Source organism: Microplitis mediator, chromosome 3 (genome assembly GCF_029852145.1).
Source record: "Microplitis mediator isolate UGA2020A chromosome 3, iyMicMedi2.1, whole genome shotgun sequence".
Lineage (NCBI taxonomy): Eukaryota > Metazoa > Arthropoda > Insecta > Hymenoptera > Braconidae > Microplitis > Microplitis mediator.
In genome coordinates this window covers 12446923-12467259 of record NC_079971.1, presented here as the reverse complement: position 1 = coordinate 12467259, position 20337 = coordinate 12446923, and positions in this window count along the sequence as shown.

Below are 20337 nucleotides of genomic sequence, written 5' to 3'. Positions count from 1 at the left end.
AAATTTTACTGATTTCGCCGCAATTTTTACCTAGGAAATCAAACAAATAATAGAGACACAGTAAATAATATAAATTAATGCTTTACATAATAATAATAATAGTAATGATAATAATAATAATATTTGAGACGTGTTGAGCAGCGTGTGCTGCCATCTGTTGCCCCTCTCCGACCTAATGCGAAGATGCCGCGATATTTAAATATCGTGACAAGTAATCGGTTGTTATCAGTTCGTTCCGGCAAATAAATTCTTATGGTCATTTTATCCTACAGGTTTTTCATCATTATAACGAATCCCTGTGGGTAACGAAGGGCACACGAAGCTCCAAGTTATAGCTTTGAATTTTTTTCCACGAAAATCACGAGTTAGCATGAGTTTATGGTAGTTATAGGGTCGTTCCAGCGAATGGATTCTTATGGTGATTTCGTCCTACACGTTTTATGTCATTATGAAGAATCTCTATGGGTAACAAAGGGGACACGGAACTCGAAGTGATAGCTTTGAATTTTTTTCACAAAAATCCAAAGATAGCATGAGTTTTTGGTGGTTATGGGATCGTATCGTCAAATGGATTCTTATGTTGATTTTTATTACATTTTTCATATCGTCCTTAAAAATTCCTGGAAGATACGGAGGGCACACGGAACTCGGAGTGATAGCTATGGATTTTTTTCCACGAAAATATTGAGATAGCAAGAGTTTATAGCGGTTATGGGGTCGTTCCGGCGAATGGATTCTTATGGTGGTTTTTTCCTACCCTTTTTATGTTGTACCTATAAATTCCTAGAAGCTACAGAGGGAATACGGAACTCAAAGTGATGGCTTTGAATTTTTTTTCCACGAAAATCTTGAGATAGCATGAGTTAATGGTGGTTATGGGTTCGTTTAGGCAAATAAATTCTTATGGTAATTTCTTCCTACCCGTCTTTTATCATTATAAAAAATCTCTGGGAGTATCAAAGGGCACACGGAACTCCAAATTATAGCTTTGAAGTTTTTTCCACGAAAAACACGACATAGCTAGTGTTTATGGTTGTTTTGGGGTCGTTCCAAGAAATGGATTCTTATGGTAATTGTTTTCTACACTCCTTATGTGGCTATAAAAAATTTCTGCGAGTTACAGGGGGCACACAGAACTCGAAGTGATATATTTGAATTTTTTTTCTACGAAAATCAGGAGATAGCATAAGTTTATAGTGGTTATGAGGTCATTCTAGCGAATTGATTCAAATAGTGGGGTTCTTTAATCTTCTTATGTCGTTATTATAGCTCCTTATGAGTGACAGAGGGCACAAGGAAGTCGAATTGATACCGTCGGATTTTTTTTTCACCGATAAGGACAAGAATAGTGGGAAGACACCTGCAATAAGTTTGCAGTTACGAATAGCAATAAACTGTCGTCACTTTCCACCAATGACAATAATCATAAATTCCCCATCAAATCACCAACCAAAGTTTATAAAAAGCCTGAGCACCCATAGCTCAGGGCTAGTCGGTTCTTAAAACTAACGGTCCGCAAAATTTCGAACGTCGAAATTTCGTGTACTCTTATTGCAGGAATCCGCCCTAGGCGTTGAAAAGTCAATAAGAGGATTTTTAATAATTTTTAACTTAAACCCTATTGCAGGAATCCGCATCTACGTTGAAAAGTCAATAGGGCACTTCTTAAATAATCGAGACTAATTCTTATTGCAGGAATCCGCATCTGCGTCGAAAAGTCAATAAGAAATAGTCAAAGATTGCTAAATTCTATCAACCTTACTGCACGAATCCGCCCTAGGCGTCGAAAAGTCAGTAAGGGATTTTAATTTTACATTAAAAATCCTCAAATATTGATTTAAAATTCGATCTGACGCAACCGTAGTAATCGTGCGTCTAGTACAATATTTGTCGGATTTTAAAAACCATCTGGTACGATCGAACCAGTGACGCAAATCACGTGAATTTGCGATTCCATCTCGTGCCGAGTTAATTTGCGCATGAAGCCACTTTTTGGGTGTGTAAAAGGACGCATTAAATATAAATTAAAATCTTATAAAAATATCTGTTAAGGATAAATAATCCTGTATTATAAATTAAATATAAAGTTGTGAAAAACTAGAGTGAACAAGTGACGTTTAGTAAAAACGCTGTAATTTGAAATACTTAATAAAAGATCAAGTTCATCACTCCAACCTAGCGGTTTCATTCGAAAGTAGTACATAAGATATCATCCTACCAACCCAGCCGCACCCATTCTACCAACCCTACAGGAAGGCCGAGTGAGCTGTTTAGTTCTGGAGGGATAATAGCTGCCGCACTAGAAGAATTGACATCGAAAGGTAGGTGAAAGAACTATTATTCTATCATACTTAAAATATTTTTAGCTTAAACATGAGCACCAGTCTCTCCGAAGACGTTTGGGTTCTTAATTTTCGAAAAGATCCACTATAAATAATAAATTATAGGAAGATAATTTATTCCTCGTATTCTTTATTGTTGTCCGCACCCTCCAACCCGCTTGTCCAAAATTACTATCGCTACCAAAGGGAGAAATCCCGGATAAATAATTAAAATTTAAGCGGCGGACACAACAGATTCTTATGGAGATTTTTTCCTGCACTTTTAATGTCTTTATTAAAAGTTTCTGTAAGTTACAGAGTGTACAGGTAACTCGAAGTGATAGCTTTGAATTTTTTTCCACGAAAATCACAAGATAGCAAGCGTTATGGTGGTTATGGGGTCGTTCCTGCGAATAGAATTTCCTGGTGATTTCATTCTACACTCATTATTTCGTTATAAAGAATCCCTCAAAGTTACAGAGGGCACACAGAACTCGAAGTGATGGCTCTGAATTTTTTTCTACGAAAATCATGGGATAGCTTGCGTTTATGGTGGTTATGGGGTCGTTCCGGCGAACGGATTTTTATGGTGATTTTTTCCTACACGTATTATATCATTATAAAAAATCTCTGTGAGTAACAGAGGGCACATAGAACTCCGAATGATAGCTTTGAATTGTTTTCCATGAAAATCACGAGATAGTGTCACGATCGGAGTGAGTGAAGGCGACGGGCGAAAGCGTTGTTTATTTATCACTTAATATCGGAATACCGAATTACCCCATTTTATGACTCAGCCAAGGATTCCGATTGAACGGTCACGTGGTTAGTGTGAGAACTTATAAGTGATTGGGTACCGATCATTAATTTATAAGTTATAATATGAAATTATTAATATTAAAAATGTTTCAATTTTTTATCGTTTTGTAACTCACTTGTCTATTCGTACCGAGCGGAAGCACGATCGACCGTCCCGTTCAGTGACCTGCGTGGCGTTAGGGTAGGTCCGGGATTTCTGAGCGAGAGGGATGTTGGGTCGATGAATATGGGCCCTCGAGAAGACCGTGTTCTTTCTCCGTCTTATTTTAGGTTTACTATGACTTAATATCCTAGCATTTAAATGCTGGAGATAAAGGACAGTAAATAAAAAGGCGAATGTATAAAATGAAAAACATGTGTAGTATATTGACATGTTATATTTTACAAATAAATATTATAGTTTTAGACTTACCCAGAAGGGTTGATATACCTGCACACACACTCATTCCAAATTCACTTGTTTGAATTTGTGTACACAGGAGTTTACGATATTTTATGACAGTTTTTAATTGAGATTCACAGGTTGAATCTATTCACACGAACGCACTGCACGCTGAACCGAAAGGCCGGCTTTGCTTTCAAATGAATTTATGATTATATATATAAATATGTATATTTTTTTTTAAGGTTTTTTAATAACTATTCCCGAACAAGGACTCCGGTGTCCTAGGCGGTGAACGTCACGTGAAGTAGTTTAGTTAATTTTGATGCGAACTCAAATGATTTTACTTTAGGTATCCAACTTAGGAGTCCAAATGCCTAAGCGTGGGACCTCACGAGGAATGGTTTAAATAATAAAATTTTAGTCACGAAATTACAATTTAAATTAAAAGAATCGAAACTCGATTATCGGTCTAGGACCTCTGATTGCCTAGGCGTAGGGCGTCACGAGAGTGAATTTTGAAGTCGACTCAGTGAGTCTTACTCGCGAATGGATCCGACAAAGGTTTTGATTACAGAAGTAAAGACTTTTGATTTTTAATTTTAAAGCTGAATTCCGATTATCGATCTAGGACCCCCGATTGCCTAGGCTGTGGAGCGTCACGAGAATGAACTTTGGAATCTTATTCGCGGATAGATCCGACAAGGGTTTTAGTTGCGGCGGTAATAACTGATTTTAATTATTTTTCCAGGGCTTATATACGAAAATTTTTGGGAGAAAAGTGGGGCTAAAAATATTGAGAGCGTGAGAATAAAGGATTAGATCATAAATTTGAGTGACATTTACTTTCATTCTCGGAAATCTGTCATCTTAGAAAATTTACTATTTGTAGGGGATTCAGAGATACAAACGGTTAATTCATTTGCGACCAAATATTAATTACTTAAATCCATTAGTGGTACAAATTTTTAAGAGCAATAATTTAATTTTAAGAAAAGGTTTTAAAATTTACCTCTGATCTCCGTATGGAGATGATGAAAATGACAGGAAATCGTAAATTCAAGTGACATTTATTTTAATTTTTGGACCTCTGAAAATTATATCGTCATAAAATTATTCGCTACTAGAATCCATGGAAACCGTTAGTTTCATTAGCGAGCGGATATGCACTCTTTAATTCCATTAGCAGCGAGACAGAAAGAAACAAAACTTTGATTTCAATGACAGAAACCCTTTACTCTACTTTTTGGGTGAATAGAATCAACGAAGAATTCGTGAAAACTGTAATATTCATCGATGTTAGATGATGTTAAATTAAGTGTTTGGGTAATAAAATTTAAGTCTATGGGAGAATTTTGAAGCTAACTCGGTTTAGACATTAAAATTTACTTAAGGCTTAAGTAGGAAATATTAAGAAAGAGATCAAAAATAATTCTATGTGAAGTTTGCCGTTGAGGACTTTACCGAGTAAACCTGCTATCGCAGTGCAGATGCGCTTATGAGAGAGACAGACAGATACTTGTCTATCCGTTGGGTTTTACTTCTATTCCACTCTCTCTTCCTTCATGCGTTATATTATTTTATTTATATATTTTAATTGCTGTTCATTTCAAAGTATTTTTAATTGATTCAAAGTAAGTCCAACATCCTTCTTTAAAATTATTAGATGCACTTTGAATTATAAAAATAATCAAAAGAAAAATTTAATTAAGTTAAATTATAAATTACTTGGGATCAAAAAGTAATTCATGTGTATCGATTGTTACATCTCTACCCCCCGAGTCGTCATCGCCCTCGATGACTTCAATTCATGCATTCTTGCTTAAATATAAGTGAGGAAGGTGAGATTCACATGAATCACTCCAAACTCTGTATAAAGTCGTTCCTATTCTTATACATAACATTCCCATACGCATACTCATGCATATACACATAATATGTAATAGAATAATTTTTCTCAAACTTAAAAAAAAAATCTTGAGGCGTGGGACAGTAGTTGTACGATGGTCTGGTCCTTGGTTCTTGAGTGTTTTCTCTCTTGTAACAGGGATGATGCCTGTAGTATTTTTGGTGGATGGCGTTAAGTTTTAAAAATTTTATAGCTTTTCTGGCGCTATCACTGCAGATGCTGTCTGATGTTCTCTTTTAAAATTTTTTGGGTAGTAGAGATTTTCTTAAGGTTGATTGGTTCCTTGGATCCCACCCTTTCCAAATTTTGGGATCCTCCGTGGACTTAAAAGCGCGTAATTTCTCGACAAGCGTCACTCTCAATTGTTCTCGTGAAGAGAAAAGTAAAGCATGTAAGATGTCTGTCGTTTTTAAGACTTAAGAATTGGTGTTGCCAGAAGAGATCATCCTGGAGGATGATCGTCTTCAGGTGGGGTCCGGTCCTCTGGACTTGTCCGGGTCGTTGTCTGCTGACAGTGTCCAATCTAGTGAGGCAGTAAGGAGGATTGAGGAGCAGCCTGGCCCGTCATCCTCGGTGCCCTTTTATTCGATCCAAGAGATTGAAGACTGGATCGCGGAGCCGGCGCATTTAATCCGGAACAAGCGGTAGATCCGCTGCCCCGAACCCACTGGGGTGAACCCAGAGGTCCAATCAATCGTTCAGGTAATTATATTATTATCAAATATACTTATATTGTATATATATAAATAATATATATATATATATATATATATATATATATATATATATATATATATATATATATTAGGGTATGTCATTTTAAGGCTACATTTTTTTTTACTGCTATACCAGAAAATCTGGTAGTATATAGAAAATAAAAAATTATGCCGCTGGACTAAAGGGTTTAAGTCCAATAGCGACTTAGCTCTTAAAAAAATTCGATTTCCCATTTAAATAACACGGGAAATTTTTTTTTTAACTTTGAGTATTTTTAACTCGTGAACAAATCAATAGATCGAATTGACTAATATAATTTTTGTAGGAAATTGAACGCTCTACAAAAAAGGTCTCTTATCATTTTTCGATCAATCCATCTGTTCTAAAGTTATTAGAGCTCGAAGTCAAGTTATAGTAAATTTCCAGATCTTTTTACTTTTCCGGCGAAACTATCAGACTTGTCACAAAATATCATAAGATCTTTTTTGTAGACAATTTTATTTCCTACAAATTATTATCAGTAAAATTTTTTCAAATTCCGCATTGTTTTCTAATTATTTTCATTTTAATTTCAAGCTCTTAAAAAAGTAGTGTTCTGATCGATTTCAAGAGCTCGACATTGAAATGAAAATAACTAGAAAACAATGCGAAATTTAAAAAAATTTTACTGATAATAATTTGTAGGAAATAAAATTGTCTACAAAAAAGATCTCACGATGTTTTGTGATAAGTCTGATAGTTTTGCCGGAAAAGTAAAAAGATCTGGAAATTTACTATAACTTGACTTCGAGCTCTAATAACTTTAGAACAGATGGATCGATCGAAAAATGATAAGAGACCTTTTTTGTAGAGCGTTCAATTTCCTACAAAAACAGTATTGGTCAATTCGATCTATTGATTTGTTCACGAGTTGAAAATACTCAAAGTTAAGAAAAAAAATTTCCCGTGTTATTTAAATGGGAAATCGAATTTTTTGATGAGCTAAGCCGCTATTGGACTTAAACTCTTTAGTCCAGCGGCATAAATTTTTATTTTCTATATACTACCAGATTTTCTGGTATAGCAGTAAAAAAAAAAAATAGCCTTAAAATGACACACCCTAATATATATATATATATATATATATATATATATATTAGGGTGGCGCAAAAAAACCGACTATTTTTTTTTTCCATCTCGCATGAAAATTTGTTGGTTTACGATGTTTTAAGAAGCCTCTCCACAAATCAGCTCGATAAAAAATTTTTAAGAGCTCGCTCACGAATTTTGAAAATATCAAAAATGATCGGAATTCGGATTTTTATTTAAAAAAATATTTTTTTTCTCGTGGCAGCAATAGATTAAATTTGTAAAATCATGACTATACTGAAAATTTCAGCCCAAAATGTAAATATTTAAACCGCGCTCAAGAATTTCGAATATCAACTGTTAATATGTAACTAATAGTTTAAATTAGTTTTTATAACTAAATTATTGTCATTTCACTTAAATCTAAATTTTGCATAACTAAAAATATACAGGACAGTCTTAAATAATAAAATTTGGTAAGTTTTGAATAAGCGAAAAAACCTACAAATTGGATTAAAAAATAAAAAAGTATGTAAATAACTTATTATTTCTATATTTCGGGTTATATTTTCATCCATTGTCATGCAAATTAATGGTGAAAAAATCGAAAAGCTTTATTATTAATGTTTAAGGGTCGCTCAAAAACGTCCAAGAGACTGCGCTCGCACGGAGAGAAATGAAGCTCAATATAAACGAAAAAATACTGTCTGATTTTCGATTTCTACTAGATCTGTTTGGAAAATCATAAATTATGATAATTTTTATGAAAAATTAGTAGAAAGTAATAGGTACGCAAAAAAAAAAAATTATAGAGTAGCATAATGATTTTTGAAGTCATTGATTTTTAATAATCAACAAATATAAAATATGTTATGCTATGAAAGTAATATCAAAATAAATCTTGAAATTTTATAAATTGAGAGTATAGTTTTGATAAACGTTTGCCATTAATTGAAATGTAAATAAAAATTAGTATGTGTTATATATTATAGTTTTTTAATTATGGATTTGTAAATTTTTTATAATTTTGTATCAAAAATTATATTCAGCATAAAAATATTTATTTCAATCAGTATTAAATTCGAAATAAATTCGTTACATTTTAAACTCCTGTGTAAAATTTTTTCTACGAAAAAATAGTTTTTTTGTTTTATATTATATAAATTTTATAATTTTTGATCACTCAAGAATTAATAAGAACTAAAAATAATAATTGCCACAATAGAATAACAAAATTTACAGATTTTGTCATGATATTTATATTTATACTTCAATTTTTGTTATTATTTACTGAGTATAAATTCTCGAACATTGATTCAATTGAAAATTCTAAAGCTAGCATAATAAAAATTCTTAAAATTTTAAAAGTTTTAGTTTTGTCAGTTGATAAGTTTCATTATATGATCAGTAGAAATTCTACTTTATCAGTAATGCAAAATTTCTCGTGCCAGCATAAAAAAATTTGTGAAATTTAAACTGATATTTACTCAGTTGAGGACCAACACTTCTAGAAAATCATTAAAGTTTAAAAAATTAATAACAGTCTTTACACTCATTTAATAAAATTTCATTGAAATACAGCTATTTATAATTTTTTGACAATAATTTTTGTTTGTCTTTGAGTAATTTCTATAACGGTGTTTAAACATAATCATCTTTCGTTCTGAATGTTCGGATTTATTTGGTTATTTATCTGATCAGTACTCCGCGGGAATTCATTCAAGAAGCATCTATTTTATTTAGCAAGTGTCAATTATTCAGTTGAGTTTTATGGGGTTGTGTAATTGTGAAAATCTTTATTCTTATTGATTTTAATACTATTATGCTTATGAGATTTGTTTGCATAACTATTTTTACGTTTGATAATAAATTACACACTTACGAATAAGAATAAATAATATTTTTTTTTTGTTTTTATAGAATAAAAAACTATTTGATGTATCATTGTATGTAATAAATGTAAACCGCATGGATTTTAATTTTATGGAAAATTAGATGTATTTTTATTTATTTTATATTATCCTTATAAATGTTTATTAAGTTAGACGAGTAGTTATAAGACTTTTTGTAAAATTTATAATATTAATATTGTGACGTTTGCTACGTAAATATTAAAATCATTGGGTGTTTGATGTCGCAACACAGATCTCTAACGAAAAACAACCCTGGGACCCAGATCTCTCGGATGTCCGACTTATGGTGAAAGCATTGGAGAGATCTGGTGGCGTCACGAAGTGAATGTCCAAGGGTAACCTACCCCATTTGGTACCATACATTCACTTTACCTTCTAAAACATCCCTTCCAGAGACTCAGGGTGCGCAGTAGACTCCTAAAATCTGTATATAAACCCCCGAGAATCTTCCAAAGACAGTCAGTCGCTCTCAGTTGTAACCAAGTAAAGACTGAACTCAGTAGTGCAAGCAAGTCTGTTCTACGCTCGAATAATACCATCATCCAGGTCTAATTGGCACAGAGAAGTTGATTCACCAAGCGAATTGAGCCCCATGGTGGCAGCAGCAACGCTCAACTTGTAAGTACCCTGCAATTGATTCGCTAATAAAAGAATTACGCTCAACTTGTGAGTACGTTCTTCGGTGATCAAAACACTGATCTGTACCCCATTTGGACTCTGTGGCGAATTAACGCTCCGTGTGAGTAGTATTTCCGCACACAACGCTCAACTTGTGAGTACGGTGCGGGAGTCGATTCGCTAAAGAGGAATTACGCTCAACTTGTGAGTACGTTCCGAATCTGATTCGAGTCGCGAATAGACTTGTTCAATTGCAAGTGACTAGAAGATTCACGGGTCACACCCAAAAGGGGTAAGCAAACGCACTACTTAAAAACCTACCGCATTACTAACACTAGATTGTAACAGGAATTAATAAGCATTGTAAACACACTGGTAACAGAATATATTCTTCTCTTTCTCTAAAACAAGTTTCATCATTTCCACAAAACCTTTCACTTTCCCAAATCGTAGAGAATAAGACTTCTCGAGGTCTATCCGGCAGCCCACCTCTCTTTCATTCCTAATACCCTAATAGCCACGCAGGGTAAATAAATTGGGAACCCGATAGAATTCGCATCCGCTCGGCGAATTACTATCAAACTAATCACGTCCATCAAGGTAGGCAAATAAAATACTAATCATAATAAGTGCGAGTTACGACACATGTATGCAACCACCCTCGATACTGAGTACGTTGCTTTAATATATTTTTAACGTCTAAATTGACGCGTATTAATTAAACGGGAACAAGGTAGCCCGCTATTTTCTTTTATTGATTTCTTTATTGTGCATCGATAACCGCGAATTATCTAATTTAAGTATTAAAATACCCACCCCGGACGTGACAATATAATAATTTTAAAGAGACTTTTCTTTACTTTGTAAATTAAATATATTGTACGAATCGTGAAATAAATTTTTGAATTATATTGTCAACTAATTACCAATACCAATGCTGCTAAATAAATATAAAATTAATATAAAATAATAAGTACAGTGTCTTGTGTTGACATTCTAATATGTTTCTATCAATTTCATTTAATATTTATACTATACGTTTTTGTATATACATATAAGACTATTAAAGATAATTGATAGAAAAATATGAGAATATCAACACAAAACACTCTATTTTTTATTTTATATCAATTTTATATTTTTTTAGCAGCATTGGTATTGGTAATTAGTTGACAATATATTTCAAAATTTAATTTCACGATTCGTGCACTATTGAATTTACCAAGTAAAGAAAGTTCTCGTTAAATTTTTTATGTTAGTATCATAAATTTTACAAAGATTCTATATAAATTTTTTAGATTAGTGATATAATTTTTATAAAAGTTAATTTAAAGAGTAAAAGAACAAAAATGAAAATTACTATTTTTTTCAATAAATTTTTTAATAATTTTGATCGTATCAGTAAAATAATTAAAACAATTGTTATTATGCTATTGGTACATTTTGTTATCATAAGACGGTGAACATTGCATCCTAGCGACACAATTTTTGTCGTGTCAGTTATCATAACTATAAAATACTTAATAATTTTTATTATGCTCAATACGAAATGTATTATGTTCAAGAAAGAAATTTTTGTCGGCCGCACCGAAATTTTGTTATGCTTCAATACAATTAGTAACAACACACATAACATAAAATATTGGAATATCATACGGTTTCAAGTTTAGTCGGCTAGCATAATAAAAATTTATAGATTTTCACATAAAATTTCATGAAATTTTCACCTTCATTTTTCTCCGTGCGGAAACATTCAAAACTCTTGAGCGCCGTTTAAATATTAAAATTTTGGGCTGAAATTTTCAGCATAGTCATGATTTTACAAATATAAACTATTGCTGCCACGAGAAAAAAAAAAATTTTTTAATAAAAATCCGAATTTCGATCATTTTTGATATTTTCAAAATTCGTGAGCGACCTCTTAAAAATTTTTTATCGAGCTGATTTGTGGAGAGGCTTCTTAAAACATCGTAAACCAACAAATTTTCATGCGAGATGGAAAAAAAAATAGTCGATTTTTTTGCGCCACCCTAATATATATATATAGCGGAGGGGGGCAAAATGGGGTACTTAAAAAAATACTAAGTTTTCGGGGACTCAAATACGTTTGATACTATTTTTTATTTTTCAATGATATTCAAAGTATGTAATAAAAATTTTTATTTTTGCGGACAAAATGAGGTACTCTCTAAAAAAGGTGAAGAAAAAAAATTTTCTAGGTATTTAATATGTTTGATGAAATTAAATTTCTAGTATAAGTAATTTACATGACGAAAAATTACATTTCACATAATTATTAGATGCAAAGGAACAAAAAAAAAAAATTCTTAATAGTTTTATCACAAAACAAATCATTAACATTTTTCGACTGACACTCGATTTTTGAAAAAGTTCAACTTCCGACTTGTTAATCACTATTTTTTATTAACTTTAAAGTTTAAGATTTAAATTCGTTTCAATTATTAGGAAGATATTCTTTAAGAAGCAATTATATATTGCTTAAAGTAATGGATTAAAAAATTATCAAAAGTTAATTAAATTTCAAAATTTAAAAAATTGTTAATAGTTTCATGTTGATTATTGTAATACATCTGAAGTAATTTGACTCTGAGCTTTTTTCTTGTGATATTATAAATTAATAAGAATAAAAATCAAATTGATTTTGTACTATTTTTTTATAAAAAAAAAAAAAAATTTGGAAAACGGTGAAAAAAAAATTCTAAACAATGCTCAACTAGATTTACAAAAGTAGTTGTAGAATATTTAAAAAACATTTGAACAAAAAAATTTTTGGCGTACCTCGTTTTGCCACCGTACTCCGCGTTGCCCACCCCTCCCTTCATATTTATGATTTAACGGTCACTTCATAACCATACTCTATTTATTTTTAATAACAAACTATAAAAAATGCGATTATATCTAGTATAACAACCAAATAAATTCTCATCGAAATTTTTAACCCACAATTAAATTTTCTACGTTGAAAATGTATTCATTAGGGTGGTGCTTGTTTTGGACATATTCGAATTTTTATGCTCCCAAAGGCTTATGTGGTTCGAAATAAATAAAAAAAAAATCCTCGAAGTTTCAGGTCTCTATCTCAATTTTAACCCGTGCTGCACAGCGATGTAAGTTTCCCATTTAAATAACACGGGGTTTTTGGCATTGAACGATTAAGTTTTTATTCCGGCTAAAGTAATTGTTCGAAAAATTTAAAACTCTGTAGACTTTATCCGCATATTAGCAGCTACTCCTCAGAATTTTTACAGATTTTCAGCTACTATAATTTTGGGGGTACAGCATGATGAAAAAAAAAAAATTATTTTTTTTATTTTTAGCTAAAATTTCTTTCAAATAACATATTAAATCAGTCTGCATCCTTTTCAGAAGTTCTTCCTTTTTTTCATTCTCGCACCGAAGTGGGTGAACGGTATATCTTTGTTGCATTAATACAGTAATCAGGAGCATTTTTTTTTCAATTACAACAGAAAAAATTCCCTTCAAGTTTAAGCTCTTAATTCTAACGGGAAGAGTTAATGCAAAATTTTTTTTTGTGATTTTTTCAAGAAATATTTTTGTTTATGTTATTTGACAATGTGTCTTTTTTAAAAATACATAATGCATCCAATTGATATCTGAGATCGGTATATCAATGCCACTATTTCCTTTGGCATGGTACAATATGATGTTATCAAACTTGCGTAGAATTTTAAATTTCTTCCAGGAATTCTGGTGTGTGGAATTCCGTACAATGCATCCAATTCTTCATCTTCTTTCATCTGTTTAAGTACTCCGGCAGGAATTTTCATCTGTACTAACACTTTTAATTTTAAGTACCATCACTAAAATTATGAAATAAAAATATTTAAAAATTTAAAAATTTGTTAGTCACAAGTTGTTAGTAATTTTAGAATTGAGTTTAAAATTTAGTTTATGAGGATAAACGGAACATGCTAGTTGTTTTTTGAATAGTTATTGCTTCATTATTTCCTTCTTTATTTGTTGGTAAACTTGGATAAATTTTTTCATCTGTTGATGGTGCTGAGGTTCGGTATTTTCAAGTGTTGTTTGAATTTCTTGATTTTGGGTTGGTTGTCGAATTATAACTAATTCAACATTTTCATCATTGTTTGAATTTGTATTATTATTATTATTATTATTAATACTTTTATGAATATTCTTAATGTTATTTTCCTGTGCTCTTGTTAAAATGTAATTAGTACAGGCATCCCAAAATGAAAAACACAAATAAAAAGAGCATCCATGAGTTTTTCGAATTTGAAAAGCATGAAGTATTGTGTCAAATGAAAATTTTATTAGTCGTATAATCATAATTATACTAAATATTCCCGCACTTGCAGATCCAAAAATTAAATATTTTCCCCATGTTTTTTCCCATGCTGAATCAGCTAATTTTTGTAATGCATTAGTGTCAAATAAATTTAATATTGATTCACCTTGATTTGCAAAATGCAAACCATCCATTTCTCTAGCAATATTGCTTAAAATTGCTGGTTTTTCTACTGGTGACATAATTCTATGTCTTAATTTGTCGAGATCTTGTTCAGAATAAATTCCACTTGTAGCTAAGAATTTTGGAGAAGTATATTTCCATGTTGGTTTAGTTAATGGTTGAATTTTATTTGGTGGTAAAACTTCAACTGGATTAGGTGTAAATTCGTACCATGATCCATCTATTAAAAATAAAGGTGGAAAAAGTGGATTGCAATCAATCTGAGTACCTTTTCTTACTAAAATTCTTGTTTTTGGAGTTAAAAAGTAACTGTCATTTCCTCTCTTCACTGGTAATTCATTATAACACTCACTTCTTGGGTAAACTGATACTTCAACAGGTATGCACTTTACAATATTTATTGATTCACCTGACATTATAGCCATATAACCTGGTCCTTTCATATAGTTATAAGCGAACTCCTCTGGTTTACTTGACGCAATTGATAACAAATTTTTTAAAGTATTACGTTCTAGCATACAACGATGAATTAACAGATCATAATATAATTGTTTAATTTGTTTTTGTATAAATTTTTCTACATATACAAACTTAGAATTAACATACGCAAATAGATCTAAATTTTCTATTGATATTTTATTATTTGACATTAAATCATTCGTTGATGCTTCAAAGATAAATAATTTTGGATGTTCAGTTCTGATTATTTTATAGCCACAAGTAATTTCAACATTTGTGGTGGTTAATGCAAATGTTATTCCATTTGATTCTAAGGAATAAATAATTTCATGTTTATCTGAATTTTTCTCAGATGTTTTATTTACTTTACCCGTGTATAAAACCCCGAAATTTTGAAAATCACATTTATGTGATGGAATATAGTCCCAAAAAGTATAACCTCCCTCTAAATCCAAACAAGATAAATCAGATAAAGTACATGTTGAACCCGATTTTAAATAAATTTTATCATTTTCATATTTGACTTCCGTGAAATATTCTTGTATTGTAATTTTTAAAACCCCTTGAACGACAATACCGCTCCAACTTCCATAAAAATCCGAATAACTTCCTTTTGTACACGTTCCATCATTACCGATTGACCCTGCGAGTGTTGCACCACGCGTAGTTGTTCTATTAATTTTTAAACCGGTTACAAATAATGTACCGAATCTATATGATCCCGATTTATGGATATCTAAACATCTTTCTTTCGAAATTTCTTCAATATATTCCATACGCCTGCTATGTACTACTGACATATGAGAATAAGCCCCGCAATGATAAATATTTCGATCTACTTCGATTTTACATTGAATGACTTTTGTTAACGAATATTCTTTTAATTGTAATAATTGAATAAACGGTTCTGTTGTATTTATTTCTTTAGGATGAATATCACGATCTCCCACCTCTGTAATCGAAATTGTAGTTGAATTTGATGAAAATTTCCCGCAATCATACCCAATAATTCCATTCGCTGATGATGACCATAATAAAATAAAATAAATCACAAAAGTGATATTGAAAATCATCTGTAAACATAAATTAATTAGAATTTTCTTCATCGCTATTTTTCTTTTATTTACGTGTTTTTCTAATTGGTGTGATTTCTGGATTTATAAATGAATATCTCAATCGATTCATGTGAACTGTTTGAATTCTTTTTTCTGTTTGAATTTTTACGTTTCCTTTACCTAAAATTTCAAGAATTTTGTGTGGTCCAGAGTAATGATCTTTTGTTTTACCTGGATTTGGTCCACTTGGTAAAAATACATATTGATCTACTTTTAAATTTTGTTGATTACAATGTTTATCGTAATATTTTTTAGATTTGTGTTTAGCGTCAACTAAATTTTGATAAGCTAATAGTCTTATCCCATGTAATCTTGTGATTAAATCAATTAGATAACCTTGCATTGTAGGTAATTGCTCACATTCTCTTATTGGTTCGCTAGAAGGTAATCTAGACTGTTGTTCAAAGACAATAGCATAAGGTGTATTTTTAATTCCTTCATGATAACTTGCATTGTATGAAAATGTTGCTAACTCAATCCATTCGTCCCACTCCTCATCAATGGATGAGTAGTGTTTAAGGTATTCGTTTAATGTGTGATGTGATCGTTCTAATGAACCGTTTGATTGTGGATGATAAGCTGTAGGTTTAAGTTTTTTAATACCGAATCGTTTTGCTACGCATTTTAAAATAGCACTTAAAAAGTTACGACCTTGGTCTGTAAGGATAATTTTTGGCGGACCAAAATAACAAATAAATCTTTTAACAAAAGCAGTTGAAATTGTTTTAGCTAAAGTGTTAGGTAATGCTTCTGCAATACAAAATTTAGAAAATAAATCTTGAATAGTTAAAATATATTTATTTCCCCTTTTAGTTTTTTGTTTTGCCCCGACAATATCCATAGAAATTTTCCAGAAACAAGCAGCTGGAGTATCAGTAATAACCATAGGTTCCCTGTGTTTTATACGAACTAATTTTTTTAATTGACAATCTAAACATTGTTGAATTCTACGTTGAATATCATTTTTCAAATTTTCCCAATAATAATCTTTTTTAATTCTTTGATAACTTTTAGTTACCCCTTTATGACCCCCGATTGGTGATTTAATTATTTCATGAAAAATTTCATCTCTTTTTTCGATAGGAACATAAATAATTGTGCCCAAACAGATTATTACTTCAATATCAGTTCCGTCAAAAAAGTTTTTTAATTCTGTTATGACAGTATTCCACGGTAAATTTTTAATATTTTCACTTTTTGCAAAACTTACTGTTTTTAATTTGAATTTTTCTAAAGTTTCTTTTAAATTTTCAAAAATTATTTTTAAATTTTCAATTAAAATTACAATTGATTCTTTTTCTTTTTCACGAATAGGCAAAGCAAAATACTATTTATTTTGAATTTCCTTTTCAACTACTTTTCCTAACTCTAAATTTTTAAATGTCGGTAATTTATTTATTTCTTTTAATTTAATTGCGCCATTATCGCATGGTTCACCATTGGTGTTAATAAAATAAGCTAAATTATTTTTTCTGAAATGAAAATAATCTTTAATATCAACTATATTACGAATATTTCCCGCTTCTAAAATTTCTTTAATATCAGAATCACTATGATCTGATGAATCATTTTTATTATTGTTTTGTTCATTTATTATATTTTCAATATTTTCATCTGAGCTTAAAGAACTGCTCACACTTTCTTGATTTAATTCTTGATCTTTTATTTCTTTTCTTTTCTTGATTTGTTTCACTTTTTTCTTGCGCTTAATAATTCTTGGTTGATTTGTAATTTCTTTGTCGGTTGAATCATTATTTTTATCACTTATTTTTTTTTTGTATTTCTTTTTTGTTTTTGTTTAATTTTTTATTTTTATTAATTTCATTAGTTGTTGGTTGTGGTGTGGTTTTCATTTCTTGTTTCTTTGTTGCAGCTCTTGTTGTTACTTTGATTTGTTGAATTTCTTCTGTTTTGATTGGATTTCTTGACAAAGCATCTGCAACATAATCTGTTTTACCTGGTTTGTAAACAACTTTAAAATTGTATTCTCCTAGTTTTAATCTCCATTTTAAAACTCTTGTATTTACATATTTTGCCTTTTGAAACCAAACTAATGGTTTATGATCGGTAACGAGAGTAAATTCTTTACCATAAACATATGGTCTAAATATTTTTACACCAAAAACAATAGCTAATGCTTCTTTTTCATATGTTTCGTATCTTATTTCAGCGTCTCTCAATACTCTTGAAGCGTATGCACATGCAGTATCTTCTCCGATTTGTCCTTGTGATAAAACTGCTCCAATAGCATAACCTGATGAATCAGTGGTAATAATAAATGACATTGTAAAATCAGGTGTATTTAATACAGGTGGTTCACATAATTCATTTCTTAATATTTCAAAAGCTTCTTGAGTTTCTTTATTCCATAAAAACTTGACATCTTTTTGAAGTAATTTTGTCAATGGTTTAGCTATTTTTGCAAAATCCTTAATGAATCTTCTATAATAATTAGTAAAACCCAAAAATTGACGAACTTTTTTCTGAGTAGTAGGAACTGGATATTTCTTTGCAGCTTCAATTTTACTTGGATCAGGTCTTATAGAATTTTTACTAATTAAATGACCTAAATAACAAACTTCTCGTTTGAGAAATTTGCATTTATCTGGTTTTAATTTTAAATTTGCTTTTTTTAATCTCTGAAAAACAATTTTTAATCTTTCGATGTGTTCCTGTAAAGTTCTTGCAAATAAAATTATATCATCCATAAAAACATATAATATAACACCAATTAATCCCGAAAAAACATCTTCCATTAATGCTTGAAATGTCGCTGGGCCATTTGCTAGGCCAAAAACCAATCTTAAAAATTCAAAATGACCTAAAATAGTAGAAAAAGCAGTTTTATGTTGATCTTTTTTCTTCATTTTACTTTGATGAAAACCCGATGATAAATCTAGTACAGAATAATATTCAACTCCACCCAAACTATCAATTATATCAGTTATATTTGGTAGTGGATATGCATTTTTAATCGTCTTTTCATTTAACGCTCGATAATCGACTACCATTCTCCATTGTTTTCTTCCTTCAGAGTCCGGTTTCTATGGAACTATCCAGACTGGACTGTTGTACGGTGACCTTGATTCCACAATAATATTATTTTTCAATAATTCTTGAATTTGTCGATTGATTTCTTCCTTTAAAGCATAAGGAATTCTGTAATTTTTAATATTAACAGGTCTTTCATCTGTAGTCAAAATTTCATGTTCAACTCTATCTGTTGCTGGTAAATATTCACCTGGAAGGTGAAATCTTTCAGTATTATCTTTTATTAAATCATAAAGAGATTCTTGTTCGGTTTTATTCAAATGTTTTACATTTAACACCTCTTTTATTTTTTCAAAACGTGATTTATTTTTATTTATAGCATCAGTATCACGTGAAGAGTGTCCTGTGGCATCTTCTTGATTCTTTTCTTCGTTCTCACGAGCATTGTTGATAACTAATACTCGCTGAGTATATATAATTTCTTTATTATATTTATTGATCGACTCATGTAAATTGTAGTCTTTATTTTCAATATTGTAATTGGAATTAACCTTTGAATGCTTTTCTTGATTGTTATCTTGTTTGATTGTATTTATTATTTCAGATTTTTCTTTTGAATATTCTTCATTTTCAGGTTGATTATTATCTTTTTTGTTTTTGTTAAAATTTTTAGTAGTTTCTTTGTTTATCTTCACTTGCATTTTACTTTCTTCTTCTGGTTCTTGTTCTTCTGATTCTGCTTCTGCTGCATCGTCTGAATCGTAGTCGGTATCACTTCCATAAATATTAAAATTCTGAAATCCCATAGCCATTATTTAATGCATATTATCATTCAAATCAGATTCTTTTTCATTTTCAATTTTTATTATTATTTCTTCATCTGTTTCTTCATTAGTTTTTATTTTTCCATTATGCCCTTCTTTTTCGTTTTTTATTTCTTCTTTCTCTTCTTTTTTTATTTCTTCTTTCTTCATTTCATTTTTTTCTTCTAGATTTTCTTCAGTTGTTACAGGATAAATTTTATCTTGAAAATTTATTTTATTATTTTGCACTAATTTTTCACAATTAAATGATTGATTTATTGATTCATCAGTATCATAGAAAAAATATTGTTTATTATTTATTTTAATAACGCAATCTTTATAGCAAATTTGGACTTTCGCTTCGTCAAAGAAATTCGAACCCAATATTCCCGATTGCTCGATTGGAAAATCGTCAGGAACTATTAAAAATATAATTTCTAAATCAAGGAAATCTAATTCGACTTCACCCAATGCTTCAACTGGAATTTCGTTGATTCCAAGTAATTTTATAGTTTTAGTTTTATCTAGAATTGCCCCTTTTGGACAAAAACTTTCTTTTAAAATATGAGGACCGCTACCTGTGTCTAACATTACTGAAATTCGTCCGACATTAGGATTTACGCTATATCCTAATAAAATTGTTGGACTTTTATTATTTTTATTTAAATTAATTTGTTCAACGCGAGTTTCTTTTTTATCGCTAATAGTTTTAAGTGGAATTCTATCAAAAATACCAAAGTGTGAATTA